The sequence below is a fragment of the Danio aesculapii genome, chromosome 7 (genome assembly GCF_903798145.1).
Source record: "Danio aesculapii chromosome 7, fDanAes4.1, whole genome shotgun sequence".
NCBI lineage: Eukaryota > Metazoa > Chordata > Actinopteri > Cypriniformes > Danionidae > Danio > Danio aesculapii.
Genome location: NC_079441.1, coordinates 45529569 through 45550901, shown reverse-complemented (window position 1 = coordinate 45550901; position 21333 = coordinate 45529569).

The window sequence follows — 21333 nt, the reverse complement described above, 5'->3', positions numbered from 1 at the left end:
GCAGTGCAAATGGCTCAGACAGAAATGGCTCTGTTCAGTATTTGATTGAACTGTGTGTAGAGATTATAGAAATTAGACATGCGCATAATGTAATGATAGTTAGTGTTAAATCTATTCTTAATAAAGGCAAATTATGAGGTAACACTTAATAGTGTGAACAATGCATAGATTCTCAGCTTTGTGTGTGTATGTGTGCACTGTCTAATCATATTGTATATTTAATGAACAGACAGATTTGGCTTTTTCCCTTTCTCTCACGTAGTTTTATGTAAGAATGTTGCTTAATTAAATTAATTTTATTAAAATGCAATAATAAAATGCTGTACTCAATTTGAATATTTTTAATAAATGTAATTTATTCATATTATTTAAGCTGAATTTTCACGTTTCAGCATCGTTACTTCTGCCTTCATTGTCAATTGATCCTTCCTAAAATAATCTAATAAGCTGAATTGACTTTAGTTACAAAAATAAACCCTATTAAATTATTTTAGGAAAATCCATTTATCTTTTAAAATCACAACATTACGTTTTCATTGTACATTTGATTCAGATTGGAAAGCAGAAAATACAATTTATATTAAAAAATCTGAACAAATCTAGAATGTAATATTTAAAACTATTACACTTTGATCTGGTTTGCTAAGAGTTGCTCCAGGATCTAAGATGGTGTACCAGCTTGTCTTCAGCCTCATCGTCTGGCAGTACAACAGATTAATCATCTAGAACAGCTTGGACCAGCTAATTACCACAAATGACCTGTTTGGTTCAGCTGGTAATAACATAATTATTTCATCGGAAGCAGGTCTCAGTCGGACTTGTCTGTAGAGTGCAACAGGATTGCTGAATATACAATAGTGTATTTAAATCTAAATGCAATAATTACAAAAAGAAAAATGAATATAAACATTCAGTATCCACCACACTTGCATACTTTATTTGATGCTACTTTGTTATTCAGGGTTAGTTAACATTTTCCACCATATATACAGTAACCTTGTGCTTTAGAATAGCATCAGGTTGTAAGCAGATGTCCAGGCTTTACATTTTATATGGTATATTAAGTAATTTAACATGTCTAATGTGTTTAAGTTATCACCTTTTGAAACTAAAATGATTAATGAATAAAAATGAATAATAAAAAAAACACAAACAAAATATAATAAATCTAAAAAATATCCAGGATTATACAGTCACCGGCCACTTTATTAGGTACATCTTACTTTTGCCTTTAGAACAGCCTTAATCTGCCTTCATGGCATAGATTCAACAAGGTACTGGGAATATTCCTTAGAGTTTTTGGTCCATATTGCCATTACAGCATAACGCAGTTGCTGCAGATTTGTCGGCTGCACATCCATGAAGCAAATCTCCCGTTCCACCACATCCCAAAGGTACTCTATTGGCTTGAGATCTGGCAGGATGACTCCATGCTTTCATGTTGTTGACGGCAAATTCTGACCCAACCATCTGAATGTTGCAGCAAAAATCGACTCCTCAGACCAGGCAACGTTTTTCCAATCTTCTATTGTCCAATTTTGGTGAGCCTGTGTGAATTGTAGCCTCAGTTTCTTGTTCTTAGCTAACAGGAGTGGCGCCCGGTGTGGTCTTCTGCTGCTGTAGCCCATCTGCCTCAAAGTTTGATGTGTTGTGCGTTCAGAGATGCTCTTCTGCATACCTCGGTAGCAACAAGTGGTTATTTGAGTTACTGTTGCCTTTCTATCAGTTGGAACCAGTCTGGCCATTCTCCTCTTACATTAACAAGGCATTTGTGCCCACAGAACTGCCGCTCAATGGATTTTTTCTCTTTTTCTGACCATTCTCTGTAAACCCTAGAGATGGTTGTGTGTGAAAGCCCCAGTAGATCAGCAGTTTCTGAAATACTCAGACCAGCCCGTCTGACACCAACAACCATGCAACGTTCAAAGTCACTTAAATCACCTTTCTTCCCCATTCTAATGCTCTGTTTGAACTACAGCAAATCGCCTTGACCGTGCCTACATTCTTAAATGTGTTGAGTTGCTACCATGCAAATGACTGTTTAGAAATTTGCTTTAACCAGCAGTTGGACAGGTGTACATTATAAAGTGGCTGGCGAGTGTATACTGTATTAATTCATAACACTAAACCATACAATACAATCAACATATTGCATTTATTTATAAACATCATTAAGTTTTAAAATGGTTGTGGAGCTTACAAGACTGTGCATGATTTAGCTCTTCCCCTTCTATCAGATTTTTTTCCAGTTGAAATCTGTAGAAAACAATGACTTGGGGTATAGCTAGAGCTGATTGTATTATTCCTCTTAGAAAAAAATATTTTGGTCAAGCTTGTTTTTCTTTTAAAGCATCACATCAGTAGAATTTGATACCACAATCTGTTAGAGAATGTGAACCTTTTACAGTAAGTCTTTTAAGTGTAATTTTAACAAAATGGCTTCTTAATAATCAACATTGTGAACACTAGGCTTTTTGGTGTTGTTGTTGTTTTGGTTGTTTTCTGTTGTTTATTTGAGTATTGTTTTTAGTTTGAATTTGTATTTATTTTGGTTTAGCCTTTAATATCTGGCAAATCAACTACCAATGAAAACTAGTCTTTGGGCTAATTTGGTTACATTTACGTATTTGGGGAATGTTGACTAATGTGTACACAGTCCCTTGTTGTAAAAAAAGACATACATTTGAAATCAGAATTATTAGCGTACCTTTGAATTTTTTTTTCTTTTTTAAATATTTCCCAAATGATGTTTAAGAGAGCAAGGAAATTTTCACAGTATGTTTGATCATATTTTTTCTTCTGGAGAAAGTCTTATTTGTTTTATTTTAGCAAGAATAAAAGCAGTTTTTAATTTTTTAAAAACATATTAATGTCAATATTATTAGCCCCTTTAAAGGGTCACGAAACAGCAAAATACATTTGAGATGTTGACAGTAATATATGTGTCCCACGCTGCTAAAAACACTATTAGGACACATTTATTTCACAAAAAAAAAAAGGTTGTTTTTGCATTTTTTTTAGCGAATTCCTTCTTACGATTTGAAACAAATTTTTGAAGCTGCATTACTGTGATTAAATCCTTGTGTGTAATCCAGCGTGGAGAGTAGATGTCTCTACCTGCGAGTACATCGTGACGTCTCTGAGTGTGCAGCATTAATTCATGAGAAAGACTTGGTTCAAATCCAATCAGCGCACTCTATTGTGAATGAGGTGCAACTTCATTCATTTGCATGATAGCTTTGAAGAAAGTTTTTACCTGCTACAGTTTTCAGATGGCAGAGAGACGCCATGTTGTGTTGCCAAAACAAGTGGAAGAACAAGATTTTGGAGACATGAGTCGTCAGTGTTTTGTTTATAAATGTGCTGCATCGAAGGTTTTGTTTTCATTTCCCCGCTATGAGAGCACAGCTGGACTCACGTGTGGATTACAATGCACGCAACATGCAACAGAAATATGTTTGTAAGGAATATTTTTACCTGAGAATGACACGGTTTCAGTTGGTGTTGATTGTCCTGTCTCTACAGATTTGGTGTTCTGTTTTCTTTGTTTATTGTTTATTCAGGTGGCAAAGTTAGTTTGTATCGTCAGCAGTACTCTTTCAGTTTTTTAAAGACATACCTTTCAAAATGATTTAGTTACTAAGTACAGCATTTCAGCATGCATGAAAAGTTCCTGAATGAAAGTGAAAGTGCCAAACTGCAGTTAAAGTCGAAAATGTTTTAATTTGGCAAATAATTCGATTACTGTTGTCCATGTAAACACAGTCACTGTCTTTTTCCCCGGCGTCTGTGTTTGTTTTGCCTCTGTGAAAATCAGTGCGTGCTCAAACGGAAACTCCCATTTTTATGCAAACTCTTCCCTCTTTCCCTCCCGAGATTATAATTCTGACTTCAACTGTATAACTGAGAAAAAAAAAGAAAAACTTTGGGACACTAGCCACAGGGTCACATGATGTGTTTACACAACACTATACACTAATAATAATAATAATATTTAATAATAATAATAATAATAATACGAATACCAATATTAATAATAATAATAATAATAATAATAAACATTACAATAACTGATTGTTTGTTTGTTTGTTTGTTTGTGTATTTATAAACCAGTGAATGAATAAGAAAACTATCAGTTATTAGTACATAATTGCAGTAAAAAATAAATAAATAAATAAATAAATAAATAAATAAATCTTTCATTCCTTCATTCATTCATTTTATTTACGGCTTAGTCACTTTATTATTCAGGATCACCCCAGCGGAATGAACCGCCAACTTATCCAGCACGTTTTTTATGCACCGGATTGCCTTCCACCTGCAACCCATCACTGAGAAACACCCATTCCTCTCTCATTCAGACACATACACTACAGACATGTCTTTGGACTAAACCAGAGCACCCAAAGGAAATCCACGCCAACATGTGGAGAACATGCAAACTCCACACAACCAGCAACCTATTTGCTGTGAGGTGACAGCGCTACCCACTGCACCGCCCTAAATAAATATATAAATGAATAAACAAATAAATAAATAAATAAATAAATAAATAAATAAATAAATAAATAAATAAATATCAGTCAGACACAAGTTACATTTCTAATGGTGCGTTTACACAACAATATGCACTATTAAAAGCATTATGCATTAATAACTGATAGTTTGTTTATTTATTTGTTTATTTATTAATGAGTAAATGATTTAACAAACTATCAGTTTTTAGTGCATAACTGCTGTTATAAATAAATAAATGAATAAATAAATAAAAATCACCAATCAATCAACCTCTTGTTCAATTGTTCATTCAATCATCCGTTCAATAATTTGTTCAATCGTTCATTCTCTAAAGCATTTGATTCGAATCTTTTGTTAGAGTTTCTGTGGGTTTTCCAGGTGTTCTCTGAGGCTGATTAGACGTTGAAGCTTGATCACTTATTATGCACATCAGCGATGTCAGTCAAATTAAAGCATTTTCATAATGACAAAGACCCTTGTGATAATTACTAATGACTGTTACCTTTGATTGTCTCCTGACATTTATAAGGCAATCAATCACGAAACATATGTGTCACACTTTACCTGATTTCCCACATTTGCTGAACTCACCCTAATAACTTCCATTACCAAGTCGTTAACAATCATTACGTTATTCCTATGAGATAAGTTGTTCACTCAAAACTCAAACATGATTGCATATTTAATGATAATTTTAATAAACTTTCAGCACGTTCAGAACTATTTGAATACATTTAAATAAGGTGATCTGAGCATTATAAAATTATAAGATTCTTATGTTATTATTTAAAGTTTTAGTATGAAGTGTTAACAATATTGAAGATACATTAAGTCACATTGCTATAACATTTATTGTCAATCTAAAAAGGACAACCATCAAACAGACTAAATGAAAATTGTTGTTTTTCTAAACTTCAGCCCTGTCTTCACCCTTTCCTTCTGAGCCCAATTAAGAGCCTTAATCAGCTAACGACTTTGGCGCGGCCCGTTAGAGGGGAATTAAGCAGGTAGAAATGATAGGGTGAGGAGGAAGGCAAAATGCTGAGGAGACTGTTTGAGCATCTCTAGTGTAAAATTAAAAAGGAAAGAAAAGCGATTAAAAGAGAACAAGCTGGAGCAGAATGAGGGCTAGCACTCTTTAGAGGCACTGAATTAGCCAATCATACACACACACACACACACACACACACACACACACACACACAATCCTGAAATTAATATGGTGAGCCTCCTCAAAGTGGCAGTATGAAAACTGAATGTTTCAAGTATGAAAATGAGTTTAATATTGTATATTGTGTATTTAGAAAGTTAAAGAGAGAAAGGTTGCAACATCACTTTATTACAATTAAAATAATATCAATGATTTTCAGTAAAAAAAAAAAATAATAACAATATTTAGTAAGTAAGTAAAGTGTATTTATACAGCGTATTCATTGTGTATGGCCATACACCCAAAGCACTTCACAATTATGAAGGGGGTCTCTACACACCACCACCAGTGTGCACGCTCCAAAATTTTTTTTTTTTACTTGTTCAAACTACTTATTTAAGTTCATTGGGAGAACTTAATTTTTTATGTTCAATGCACATACATTTGTTAAAAGTGTTAAGTTAACCTGATTGATTTGTGTTGGGACAGCATGAATGAATTGTGTGGAACCCTGCATTTTCTACAGTGCAGCGTTCACTTGGATGGTGCTACGCAGCCACAGGACAATGGCACCAGTGCACTCACCACACGCACAAGCTATTGGTGCACCGTACAACCCAAAAAGTTAAGGTAACTCAAATGGTTTGTTGCATTCGGTTTCCTCAAATGGTTTAAGTTCAAAAACTAATCCTAATGAGTACTGTGAACTTAATCCATTTGAGTAAACGAACAATTTGAGCACAGTAAATGAAGGGAACTCTAACCAACTGAGTACTGTAAAACCCAATAAGTTAAGGCAACTCAAACCATCTGAGGAAACCGATTGCTACAAACCATTTAAAGGGCACCTATGGTGAAAAAAACTACTTTTCAAGCTGTATGGACAGACATGTGTGTAGGTATAGTGTATAAAGCCAACAAGCCGTACCAACAATTATACCAACAAGACAGGACGTGTGCAAAGCAACTGGGAATCAAAGGTCTGTTCAGTTTGCTAGGATCATCAATCATCATCAAATGTGATCAAGAGTGAGTTTTACAACTTTAAAATGTTTTAAAACAGAGCATGTGTGTAATTAATTACAGCGATTTACTTCAGCTTTACTTTATCACCACAGCCACATGTCAGGACTATTATGAAAGAAGACACTTCAATCCCGGTTTGTGGATGTTAAATCAGGTTTACTTTGTGCATTAACATAAGGGATATTTATACAGCAGTGGATATTAATCTGTATCCTATAACTTATGCATGGAAAAAGAGTGCAAAGGAAACGAGTGCGCTGTCTGTGTGTGTGCGTGTCTGCGCTGTGTATGTGTATCTGTGTGTGTGCGCGTGAACTATGTAACGACATTGTGTGTGACTCATCGTTGCAAATCCACAACAAAAGCATCAAATACTAATTGGTAAAGTTCTTACTGAAGTATTTCTCACAAACGCTACGTGAGATCTTCTTCCTTTATGTCTGTCTGTTGTCTGAATCTGCCGAGGGAGGAGATTAAGGCACGCAGAAAGGCATGTAGAAACGGTGGGTGGGGAGGACTAGCCTTAAAGGCGCTGTACAACAAAACCGCAACCTGATTAAAAAAGGTATAAAAAAAAGAAACTTATAAAAGGTATAATAAAAAAAAAAAAAATAAATAAAAAAAAAATAAATCGGATGAGTGTTTAGAGCTGAAACTTTACAGACACATTCTGGAGACACAAAAGACTTAACTTAAATCTGAAAAAAGGGGTAACCTAGGTGCCCTTTAAGTTAAAAAAACTAATCTATATGAGTACTGTGAACTTACTCCATTTAAGTTGAAGTAATGAGGTATTTAATTAACTTATCATTAACTTCAACACTGAGTTCAAAACTCTTTTCAAATGAGAAGAATTAACTTTAAGTCAATTTTGAGTTAACTACACTCATTTCATTTGATAAAGTTGGCTGTAGGGTTTTACAGTGTGGAGTGAAGAGACAATGATAGAGCCAATTCGATGATGGGGATGATTGGGAGGCCATGATGGGTAAGGGCCAGTGGAGGGTATTTGGCCAAGACACCGGGGTTATACACCTACTCTTTATGAGAAGTGCCATGGGATTTTTCAATGACCACAGAAAGTCAGGATCTCAGTTTAACGTTTCATCCAAAAGACAGCACTCACTGACAGTATAGTGTCCCCTTCACTATACTGGAGCATTAGGACTCACACAGACTGCAGATTGAGTGCCCCCTGCTGGCCCCACTAACACCACTTCCAACAGTAACCTAGTTTTCCCATGCAGTTTCCCATAAGGTACTGACCAGACTCAGCCCTGCTTAGCTTCAGTGAGTAACCAGTCTTGGGTTGAAGGGCGCTTTTTCTGCAACTTTACAACTTTAACTTATCTAAACACAAAATTGTAACAGACTGTGTAAAAGAACTTGCATTACGTTATAATATCATTCATTTTCCTTCGCCTAGTCCCTTTATTCATCAGGGGTTGCTATAGCGGAATGACCCGCCCACTTATCCAGCATATGTTTTACAACAGCGGATGCCTTTCCAGCTGCAACCCAGTACTGGGAAACATCCATACACACTCGTACACTACGGCCAATTTAGTTTATTCAATACACCTATAGTGCATGTCTTTGGACTGGGGAAACCAGAGCACCCGGAGGAGACTAACACAGGGAGAACATGTAAACTCCACACAGAAATGCCAACTGACGCAGCCAGGACTCGAACCAGCAACCTTCTTGCTGTGAGGTGACAGTGCTAACCACTAAGCCACCGTGTCGCCTCATTTATTTTATCAAAAATCTATTAAAAATCTGTATTTTACAAGTTTAAAGAAAACACTTTCTACATTTTTGTCAATGCACTAATCAATTGTTCTCTTTTAGTGACATAAATAGGCATCTTTGATTGACAACTATCAACTGACACTTCTGCTTAATCCTTTTGGTATACATAAAGCCACATATTTTCAAGGAAACCAGACATAAAAAGAGATCGTTCTAGTAAGTCACATATGGGTTTTATTCATTCATTCATTTTCTTTTCGGCTTAGTCCCTTTATTAATCTTGTGTCGCCACAGCGGAATGAACCTCCAACTTATCCAGCGTATGTTTTAACACAGCAGATGCCCTTCCAGCTGCAACCCATCACTGGGAAACATCCATAGACACCCATTCACACACATACAATTTTAGCCTACCAAATTCACCTGTACAGCATGTCTTTGGACTTGTGGGGGAAACCGGAGCACCCGGAGGAAACCCACGCAAACACGGGGAAAACATGCAAACTCCACACAGAAATGCCAACTGACCCAGCCGAGCCTCGAAACAGCGACCTTCTTGCTGTGAATTGAACGTGCTACCCAATGTGCCACCGTGCAGCCCCATAGGGGTTTTTAACATTTCATAATACATGAAGTCATGAAAAAGTCTCTCTTTGTTGATTCACGACATCAGCCATATGCAATAATCTCAATTGCAAATCCAGTTTTCTTAACCAAAGTTGACTTGTGTTTATAGCTCTCTATTCTGATTTTTCAACTGTTTCAAGAAGAGTTTTTTCCAGAATTTGTCAAACTTATTCTTTTTATATTTTTAGTTATATATATTTTTATTACTACTATTTATATTAAACATTATTATAATATATTATTATTATTATTAATATTGTTGTTGTTGTTGTTGTTATTATTATTATTTGTAATTATATACTTTTTGATTAGTATACAAAAATAAATGTAAGTGAAACGAGAAGAGAATTTTTGAGACTTTTAAAACTTTATGATGCATTACTTTCTCCTTTAAAAAGAACACATGCTCTCAGTTTCAATTGATTAGAAACTACTCTTGAGATTCTCTGAAGCTCCTTAATCTAATAGGAGCAGATAAAGTAATAATAATCAACACTGAATAAACAACACAAAAAGACTGACATTAATTAACACACAAATAATCTCACTGAAACAGAAGAAAAAGCCAAAGTCTAATTTATTACAGTGTAATTGATCTTTCTCACAAATCTCTTTGTAATTGGACAGTAGCCATGTCAGACGAAATGAATAAATAAAATAAATAAATAAATAAATAAATAAATAAATAAATGAAATAAATAAATAAATAAATGTTTTCAATTGTGGTTTAAACAATTTCTGATTCAATTATTAAGGCATGCCAAAATACAGTTGGATTGAAAATTGCATCTGGATTGTTCTGCACATATGCAATGATATAGAAATTACATAATGAGATATGATGCATAGAATAAACAGTTGTTTCTGAACATAATAGTGTCAAAAATGACTGTAGTGTCATTTCAGACTTTTCCTCTGTCTGTAAAGTGGTGCAGCATGATGTTGCTTCAGATTTTCATCCACATATGGCATGTTTTGTTCATGGGACAGAGCATTGTTACTGCTGTATACAAATATAGATACCATCACATGCAGCTTCATGCCCTTCGCCAACAAGATAAAAAATAAGTCTACTTTTTAAAAAAGCATATACACAGGAGGCCTGACTACATCTTCTGAGAAACTCGATGTCAAAACAGCAAATAGATTGTGAAGCTTCAGTCATAAAAATGCACTTAATGATCACTTTCTTTAATGTTCACGTAAAAATTAGGTTTGGATCAGATAGAATGATTTCAAAATGTATTTAAATGTAAAATAATGTTTTCTAGTTGTATATATTTTACTGTTATTATCTTATTCTAATTTTGGTTTAATGTAATACAAAATAATCAACTTCAGTATCCTTTAACATACATCTAAAAATTTGAACCACCTTTATTTATAAGCTTAAAACTGCAACAAGTTTTTTCAACTTCTTTTTTATTTAGGCGTAACAAATTGATCATATTAGAATTTTCACTATTTCATTTGTGATTTTTGTGTAATCATACAGTGCTGCACAGAAGTAATGGTAAAACATAAGCTCTAAGCTACAAAGAATACATTGTGTGATTCCACAATTGTGTTTATAACATCATTACAATGTTTCATAATCATAATTTTTGTGCGTTTCTGCTGCATCAATGCAACATTGAACACTTTCCATAACTGCACCTCCACATATCTGAAGGCGTTTGACAAAATCAACCATATCTTATTTTGAACACAACTGATATTTCATGGGAATTGTGTTCGTTGTCATCTCTCTGGGTGCGCGGTTTCATATTCTATTGAATTCTGTTATGCTCGCAACCCTGTTATGAAGACTTTAATGCATCGACGACGAGTGTAACTAACCCGTTTTCCTCCCTCTCGGGCTCGTCTTTCTTGCTTGTTTTGCGAGCGGGAGGAGGAGGAGGCTGCTGGAGTTTGCTGAGAGTAGCTTTAACTTTTGCCAGGGGCTTTAGCAGCCATAAAAAAAAAAAAAAAAAAAAACGGGCCCGGGTTAAAACAGCGGCTGGCTAATCTCTTCATATCTGCCGAGGCCCATTCTGCCTGACGCCGTGGGGTGCCACGCTCTCATTCTCATGCTCTGTATTTCACTTCACCTATTTTCTCCCCCCCTCCATTTTGGACGGCTCCCAAAACAAATCAAGCTCATCTTCTGGTGACTGCATGGGAGAGGAAGAGTGAAGAGGGTGTGATGCTGGAGCTCTTTCTCCATCTCCAGGCCTCAAGCAGTCAGCATCTGGTAGCCCCCCGAATTGGGCTAGTGAGTGTGTGTGTGTGGCGCCGTGAGCTTAGGACACACACTGGCAGCGTTTGAACGACAATAAAGACGCACACTCTCTCTCACACACACACACATACACACAGAGTGTAGCGCTGTACGTCTGAGTGATGGCTAAAGAGACAGCTGGTGTGTACTCAGCCAAAGTTCCTCAGCCAAACATAAGCTTGTCCGACCTTCAGAGGTCTGGCAGAGGAGCTCGCGTTCTGGGCATTCTTTACTGACAACTCGCAAAGACAGCTCCTCGCGCTCACCTATGCCATAATAACTCAAACCATTACTCTCCCTGGATCTATCATGTCCTGATGAGGTTTATGGCAACTTTGTTTATTTCTCTGGCTGTGTTTGTATGTTTGTCATCACATTCTCCGTCTCAGTTCATCAAGTTTCGACAGCACGGAGGAGACGGCTGGGCTATGAGTGTAAATCAGCGAGTGTGTGGGTGTGTGTTTGTGAATATGTGTGTTCTTTCATGTCAAAGCAGGTATGAGGTTGTGAATGTGTGTGTGCTCGTGTCCAGGTGTGTGTGTGTGTCTGTTTGAGACATTGTGAACGCTGAGAAGGGCTGAGTGTTTTCTGACGCCTGTCACACTGGAACAGGAAGGTGTCATCAGCCCAGGCCTCAGAGCTGGAGCCCGTCAGCCAGCCGGACCTGAACACCCTGATGAGCTGACAGCCGGCACAGCACAGGCCTGTCTCAGGCCTCCCAGAGAGAGAGAAAGCACCTGCAACCAGCCATCTACCTGTCTGTCTGACTGACTCTGGGATACACTTGATACAATGTACATCCACAACTAACCGCGGCCCTCTTTGAGTTTTCCGGGTGTCTGTGTGTGTGCATGTGTGTGAGTGTGTGAATGTCTCGGCTTCTGCCTCTTCTCACTCTTAACTTCTGAATTCTTCTGTGAAGCTCCTGAAGCTCAATATGTCATTTGTTTTTACAGGTATGTCACTATAATATAATATAATATAATATAATATAATATAATATAATATAATATAATATAATATAATATAATATAATATTCTGAGTAAGGTGTATGTTCGGTCCGAACATTACAATAGGCTTTCCTACCTGTCTTTCAAAATATTTAATTGCATACCTCTGTGCAACCTGTTTGCGCAAGAAAGGATTAGATCACTGGCACATTTACAGGTACAGTTCAGACAGAGAGCGGCAGGCAAACATCAACTAGCTACCTTTTTTTAGGTTTGGTATTGTAATAACCATGTTATGAATGCAAACAAGACGAGTGAAGTACCAAATGCAACTTAATTATAATGGAGGATGCTCAACAGGCAGGGGGTGAAACGGGAGCAAACAGTAATAGAGATAATCCAATAGATTAGTGCACTCAAGAGGCGGAGATTGGGCAGGAGGCAAACAACCAGTAATGCAAAAGACATTCCAAAATGGAAGGCGACCGAAACAATCGGTAGAGCGTTAACGTCTATATAGGATACACGGCCAGGCGGAAGGGCAATATGCACATCAATATAGCAGCATTTTTATGACACTGTATTACAATAATTAATATTTTTACAGTGCTGTGACGTTGGGTTAGGGGTATACGTTAGAAAATACAATTCATTGGTTAATTTAATAGATAACATAAATAATACTCGATACAACTACTGTTTTTACATACTGTGACGGTTAGGTTTAGGGTTGGGGTGGGGGTAGACATTAATAAAATACAATAAATAGAAAATTGAATAAATAATTATTTTTGTTAACTTCCAGCCACAACCATATCTGATCTAGCAACAATCTGGTAGAACACACAACTGTGATAAATAACTTTGCAAGAATGTGAGAGGAAGTTGTGCTTATATAGTGTATGTGTGTGTGATGTTCTGCAGCTGTGTGTATAATCAGAGTCTGGATAAACTGAATCAGGTGTGTGGGGCGAAGCTTAATGTTATAGTATGATAGTTTGTGCAGTTCATTTTTGATGTGGGAACTGTACTTTAGGCTGTACTATAAAGTTTTTTCTCCAGTAAATGTTATGCACAACATAGACTCATTCTGAAAATGTAGCCCTATATACATGTCCGGAGATCGCAAATTATATAGCCAGAAGTACGTATGGCTGCATTTTGTCTTTAAAACGAATCCTACGGCGCGGTATGAAGCTGTTTATTTTCATGCTTATGAGCTGCTCGCTTACCTCCAAATGGACATCATTCTCGCTGTTACCAGTTTGTCCAGTAGATCACCATGTATGTCGGCGGACTTGAGATGGAGAGAGGAGTTGACCACGACCACGGGGTTCGAGTCCGGTAAAGAACGGTTCCATAAAGCAGGTAAAACAAAAGCTAAAAAATAAAATAAACAGTAAAGTAAATAACAGTGTGAAAATGTGGTAAAATCTGAAAACATGGTAAAAACCAGGCGAGGGTTTTTCTTTTTCTGGATTGCTTTTAAAAACTGTGGGTTGGATTTAGGTGTGAGGGTAGACGGGTCAATAGGTGCTTTTGAAAACACTATTGGTTGGGTTTAGGGGAGGAGCGTGGGGGGGGGGGGGGGGGGGGGTACGTCGATCGGTCAGTCAGTCAGTCAGTTAGTCAGTCAATAGCAGAGATTGGTGGATTGGTGGTTTTATGCGAGAAGAGCAGGCGTGAATGGCACTCGCAATAGAAATTTGAGATCTGAAAAAGCATACACAGCACCCTCTAGTGGGTTTTCAAAAACAAAAACTGCTAAAAATTTACCTCCTGGGATGTATTTGGTGCTTTCCAGAAATTTATATAGCTGTACATTTTCAGAATGAGCCTGGGTTGGTTACTTCATGTACAGCATTGGTGTGATGTCTAGCGCGCTTTCATGAGGCATAGTTTTTGGTAGGGATTTGCAGAGTGGAACATAGGTTTTCAGTTCTATCTGGCTAATGTTAGCATTTTCCAAGATCTCCTTTAATTTCTGAGTTCTGTGAGGAAGCTCAATGTAATTTTTACAAATGTCAAAACAAATGAATAATGTAAATAAATTAAACCATTTTCAGAGACCTAAAATGTATGAAGTCCATTGAATTTGACAAAACCAATAAACTTTTAACCAACAAAATCCTAGTGAAGTATGCAAACAGATAACCTTTCTAGAACTAAATTCCATACATGTTTACTTTACTTTGCTATTACTTTTAACCAAATAGTTTTAATGTAATGTAATGTTATAATATAATATAATAATATAATATAATATAATATAATATAATATAATATAATATAATATAATATAATATAATATAATATAATATAATATAATATAATATAATATTCATTCAATTTCTTTTTGGCTTAGTCCGTTCAAGGGTCACCACAGTGGAATGAATAATATAATATAATATAATTACTATAGGTAATGTAAAATGAAATGAAACAAATGCATTTTATTTTTATTTGTTTTATCAATCAATGATTAGTAAATTGGTAAACTAGATATTTATTTGATATTTATAACTGGCTCCAGGGTCATTTTTAATGGATATATTACATGTTTTAAAGTTTTAAAGCAATTTTCATTATTTATTTGCATTTTAAACAATATGCTAACGTTTAAAACCCACTCAGCTTATTTAATTGATGGATTAAATTGAATAAATTAACATGTTTTATTATACATTTTTTACACAAAGGATATCACTACAATACATTTGACATAAATAAGCTGATATTATAAATTATCTGTTTTTTTCTGTATTTTTTTTATGATACATTAATGATGTGTTTTTGGCAGCAAAATACAGCATTTCAACACTGACAATTTCACATGTTGCAAAATACCCAGGTTGTTTTGTTGCTTTGATGACTGAAATTGTCATGTTTACAGATGTTCAAGCCCATTGAGATCACACATGCTCAACAATTTCTGTTCCGCGAGCCAGCGAAGTCAAAATTTAGGAATCAAAAATGCTTTATGGCATCGTCGTGTTAAATTATCAAACAAGACGTTTTCTCTCGCTGCAGCCGCGCTCCCTTGGGTCTTTGTTAAAACTGACATTACCCACGATGCTCAGCATTGCTGCCTCTGTGCTCGCCTGTATTACGCTCATTTTCTGGGTGGCAATAAATATTAGAATAAACTGCACTAAAGCGAGGCTGGTCAGGGCCTCTGTTTCCCGTCTGCTCCGGTTGCCGCAGCAGATGAGTGACAGACAAGCCTATGGGGGGCTGGATTAGATGAGGTGACAGAGGGTAAGAAACCAAAGGCCTTGTTTTTTTTTCTTTTTCTTCCCTCTTTTTTTTCTCGTCAAGTAAATTTAGCCTGAGGAAAGATGGACATCATAAAGCTGAGAGAGGAGGAGAGAGGCCCTCTGTGATTGTTGACGCCTGCCAATAAATCAGATTTTTAATTATCGGACACATGACAAGGAGCAGTGACAACGTGTTTTTCCCCCACCTTTGAGACTCATCCAGGCGGTTCACCAGAGAGTCCTCTGTCAACCATAGTCAGAGGGAAGACGACTGACAACACGTGAAAAGACCTTAGAAACATGCTAAAGACAAACACTTACAGTGTCTTGCATTAATATTGGCACCCTTGGAAAATATGAGCAAAAAATGCTGTGAAAATAAAAACAAAAAAGATTGTCTTTTTTTTTATGAGATTTCTTGAAACTCTTTGTGATGATGTACATGTAAGTGACATTGATTGTACAATTTCTTAAAGCATGTCTCAAATAACTTCTGCAGTTCCAGCCTGATCTCACGAGAAAACGTAAGTATTTTACGTTTTGTCAGTTTAGTGGCTAATTCGTACAAATTCGTAAGAGTTCAGTCGTACGAAATTGTACGATTTTAAAAAAGGAGGCGTGGCACCTAACCCCACCCCTAAACCCAACCATCATTGGGGGATGAGCAAATCGTACTAGACTGTACTAATTAGATCGTCCAAATTAGCCACTAAATCAAAAAGTTACGAATTGCTGTGAGATTATGTAGGCAGTTCTCCATCTGTGATTTTTAGAGATGTTTTGGCCACTTAATCATTCAAGATTGAACAAGATGGACATGTCCTCTTCCAGGCTGATTCATAACACTTCCAGTTGATTGGGATTTCTTTAGTTATTGCCATGATGTTAAAAGCAAGCTTTTTTTTCTGGTATTTTCTTATTTATTAAAGGCTCTTCCCATTTCGTGATGTTTAGCAACCTTTTGCGGCAAATCACAGCTCTGTTTTTTTGGTTTTTACAATTTGTGATAAAATACTAACCCAGTCTGACCTATGTGTTTCCTCAAATGTGCAGTCTTGTGAAACACGAGATCATGGTAAGTGTTGGGAGAAACACTTTAGAAAAAAAAAAATGCATTACAGTAAGATTACTTTTTGCTGTTACACATTAGTGTAAAGCATTACTGATAGATTTTCAGTAATATTGTATTTAGTACATTTTAAGTAACACATCAGTTACAATTTTTTCATGATTGATTGATAATACCCAATAATATAAGCACATAAGATAACAAAATAAAAAACACAGTTTAGCTTTTTTTATTTTTTATAGATTTATTAAGTTCTACTTCTGTAGTTATTTTAGCGATTTCAATTTGGAATTAAAGGTGCAGTGTGTAAGTTTGACACCCAGTGGTTGAATTAGTTATTGCACACCTTGTTCAAAACACACGAAAGCCCAGGTGTGTCTGACTGTCGAGCCTAAAGGCTGATTTAAACTATGTTCTAAAGCAATGGCACACGATAAAAGGAATATTTTCCATAATAAAATGAGTTTTGTCCCAACCAACACCTGAAGAAATGAAACGGCTTCTTTTTCTTGCAGCCGAACAACAGAAAACTGACAATGATCACTTCAGGCACACATCATGTGCTTTATTCAGTGTTAAATGCTAATAATGTGAGTTTGAATGGCATTTTACTAGACATGTATTGCCACACTACTGAAAGCAGTAGCAGATCACTTCAGATCTGTGCAAACCAACACATACAGTAGTAATTCAGTGAACATTTAATAACGTTAAAGAGGTTTAATATTAATTAGATTGTAAACCTTACCATGTTATTGGAGTGCACTATTATGTGGTTCTGAATGGCTGTATTTAAATTTCTGTCATGTTTTGTCTGATGCAAACAGCCAAATTGCTTTTCACTGCAAATCTCATCACATAGCGTGTTGTTAGGACAGGGGACTACAATGCAACCTGCTCACCTAATGTTTACGTTCGTAATAATTATATTATTTGCTAATTAATAGCCACCTTATGTGGAACCCTGAATCTGCGTCTCATTTCGGAGTCTGCTACTGTCCACCAGAGGTGGCACTTTGCTTCGCAAGCCTTCCTGACTGAATGAATCACATACATGGTTTTTCACCAAGGCAATCCAGGGTGCCGAAATATAATTGGCTAAACTGGCATTGGGCAGGTTTAATGACCAAAACAAAGACAGATGTTTGGGCATGGAACGCACATTTTCAAAGCAGAATATCTGACGTCAGCATTGTTTTCTAAATTTTTCAGAATAAGAATGTTCACTTAGCATGTTTCTTACACTGAAAAAAGTGTTGCATGCAAAACTGTTGCAAACTATTTATTTGTTTTGAATTTAAACAAACAAATTAAATTAAGCAATGTTCAACTTGATTTGTTTGTTTAAATTCAGCCCAAATAAATTGTTTACAACCACTTAACGTAAACAAATAAAGTAATTCCAAGAAATCATCTTTGAATAATTTTTTTCAGTGTATCTACAAACATAATATGGAATTTCTATGCTTTAGAAGAGTCAAAAACTTACATACAGCACCTTTTACTTGGACAGCACTAGTAATGGCTGAACAATTTCCTATCCCCAGTCACATACTGTAGATTTAAATGTAAAAACATAAACCCCAAATGTATAGAAATTCCAATAATTGTCACGCATATGTGTATATTTTGATATAGCTTTGTGATTTGCAATTGTTCTCAATCAGAACAGTTTTGTTGTAGTCGTTTTTAATAGTTTAATCAAAATATATAGGTTTACTACATTTTTTTACAGCCTTATTTGCTCATATTTAACAAGGATGCCAGTATTAGTGGAGTATAATGTAAAAGTAAAATTAGATGTGTTATGTGGCCAAACTGAAGACCTCATGCAGGACACGAGCACACCGGGGAGCAACTCTGTTTCATGACCAGTGAGGGAACATGCATTTGACATTTATTCCCATATGTCTATTGATTATGTGACAGCAGCAATTTGTTTTCCCTGAGGAATTTCATTACTAACCATGATATTGGCTAAATCCAAGGAAATGTGGTTTTAGACTGTAAGCTAGCAGCAAATATGATCTCAGCTGCACAAGCTTTACATCAGAATTTGTTGCTCCCGCAAGCGGGGGGTTCAACATCTACACCGCGCAGAATGTGAATTTTATGTAAGTCGCTCTGTGTAGATTCAATAACTCTTGTAAAAGCCCATTGGCTTGCCATTTCATCTGGTACACGGCAGAAAAAAAGGTATATTCACTGCAAGCTCAAAACCTCAACGTGGAAAACCATTGGGCTGTTGAATCGCATCCAGGTATCTGTCACGAGGCACATGTGTTTGTATTTTTGATCGGTTTTACATTACCTCCTTAAGAAAAGCTTATCGTGTGCTGCATATGTAGTTATGTCATGTCAAAGTAATGTCTTCTGAATTGCAAGCGTGTCCTCATGTAAAGGTCTTTGTAAAAAACAACATAATCGGAGAGCAAATTTCAAACAGAACTTGATGCAATAGTCCATTAATCTAAGTGTGCTGTAAGTGTCTAGTCCTCACCACAACAATCTAATATCTTTCGCGATGTAGCCACTAAAACTTAATGAATCAAGCAACAGTCAAACCACAGACATCGTTTTTTGGGGGGTGTTCATTTATCATTGCGGTTTATTCTGTTTCACACCGAAATCCATATAAATAACTTTGTTTGAGGCCTCTTGGACTAATGAGCTGCCAGTTTTAATGAACACCCCCTTAAAGCTCTCTGTCACAACTTACTCAAGTTTTTGCCATAGTTCTAGAAAGTACCATGAATGAAAAAAAAATGAAATAAATATTATATTATATTATATTATATTATATTATATTATATTATATTATATTATATTATATTATATTATAGTTACAATTCATTGCTCCCGGCAATAAATAAATAAACAAACTAACAATACAAATGTAAATGCATTTACACACCCAATTCAATTTAAAATTAAATACACATTTGGTTAATATTTAAAACATTATTTGTCCGATGGGATCATTTCAATGTATATACTATTATTTATTTGTATCTATGCAAAACAAATAATATAGCCATCATTATGTCTATTATACTGTAAGTCCATAAAAGTCACAGCTTTAGATATTTTTGTTCGAACACAAAAACACTCCAACATTCAAAGGACAATTTAATAGTAATAAATGATGACGTTATGTTTATGATGTAATAAATTATGATGGTATGTATAATTGTAAGCAGCAATTGAAGTACCACTGTACCTTTTTTTTTTTAAAGTAGAATAGCTAAATATTCTACAAATACACATTCATCTGACCATCTCTGTTTTCTGTTATTCTCAGTTTGCTGTTGACACAAGGTCCTCACACTAGATCACCTTGTTGTATTTCCCCCAGATGCTGATGGCATATTAGTTAAACCCTACACCTCCAGACCTATAGACCTCCTCCCTGGTCACCTCATGATGAACTCCATGTTCTGTTTTGTTTTGTACTCAAAACCACATGAAAAGAGTTACAGTATTAGCATGATTTAGATATTTCCATTACAACAATACTCTGATCAAGAATCTATCATGTAAACATAGATTTTTCATTACCTTATCCATTTAACTGCCTGCTCTACCGAGTGGTTGACCATATTTTGACTGTTTTAAATAATGACTGTAATGTCCTTTAAAGAATGACTGTTTTAAATAATGGTTTACACACACAGCATTGTTGGTTTCCAAAAAAATAAATAAATAAATAAATCAAACAAACATTCTGTTGCACTACTACACTTGATTTTGATTTTATTATAAAAAAGAAGAAACAGCTAATGAGATTTGATAGCTTGAATCCATTTCCTTATAATAGCTTTTAATTTTAATAAGCTGAAATGTTTGCTAATGTATTTGCTACTAATGTATACTATTTAATTTATCTTTGGTAAATAATAATTATAAAACATATCATTGACCATTTAACTGTTTATTTACAATAAAACAGCTCCAAATGAACATATTTAGTAATTTGGGGATTTTTAAGCAGGGGAGGGGGGTCCTTTATTATCCCTTATTTTCACATCCCAAAGTTGACAGGTATGAGTTTGACGGTACCAAAATTTGTATACCGCTAAAGCCTAATATGTATTAATTCTGGTACTTTTACCATAAACTGACATATCAAACATTTGGTAGAGATCTTAGAAATTATAAGATGTGTTGTTAAAAAATGTATTGACTGTGTTAACTATCGACATTAGGAATCCATTTTTTTTCTTGCCGCAACAGTCAAAGGGTTAATCTCGTTAAAGTCACACTCAATGTAAACAAATCGAATTAAGGTGTACAATATGCATATTGCAGTTACATTATCAAAATACATAGGTCAAGACATGCATTTAGCAATACTTTTCATCCACTATTATGTATGTGTAAATTGAATGTCAATAATTAAGTTCACTTAAAGCTTTCATGTGTAAAATGAAAAATAAAATACCCAATACTGTATCTGGCACTATAAAAATGCTAACTGTTTTGGAAATCTAGAGGGAAAGTTGGATGACATTATAATACAGTCAATGTATTATAAATGTACAAATAAGTGTTATAAATGTACATGAAAATGTATAATCTAAAAGCAACTCACACAACACCTTGATCATAAATTATTTCGAATAAGCTAAATAACTTGTGTCAATGTAAACATACCCAATGATAACCCATCCACTTCTGAATGGAATGAAGTAAGTCAATTCTGACCTCTACATTCATTTATCCA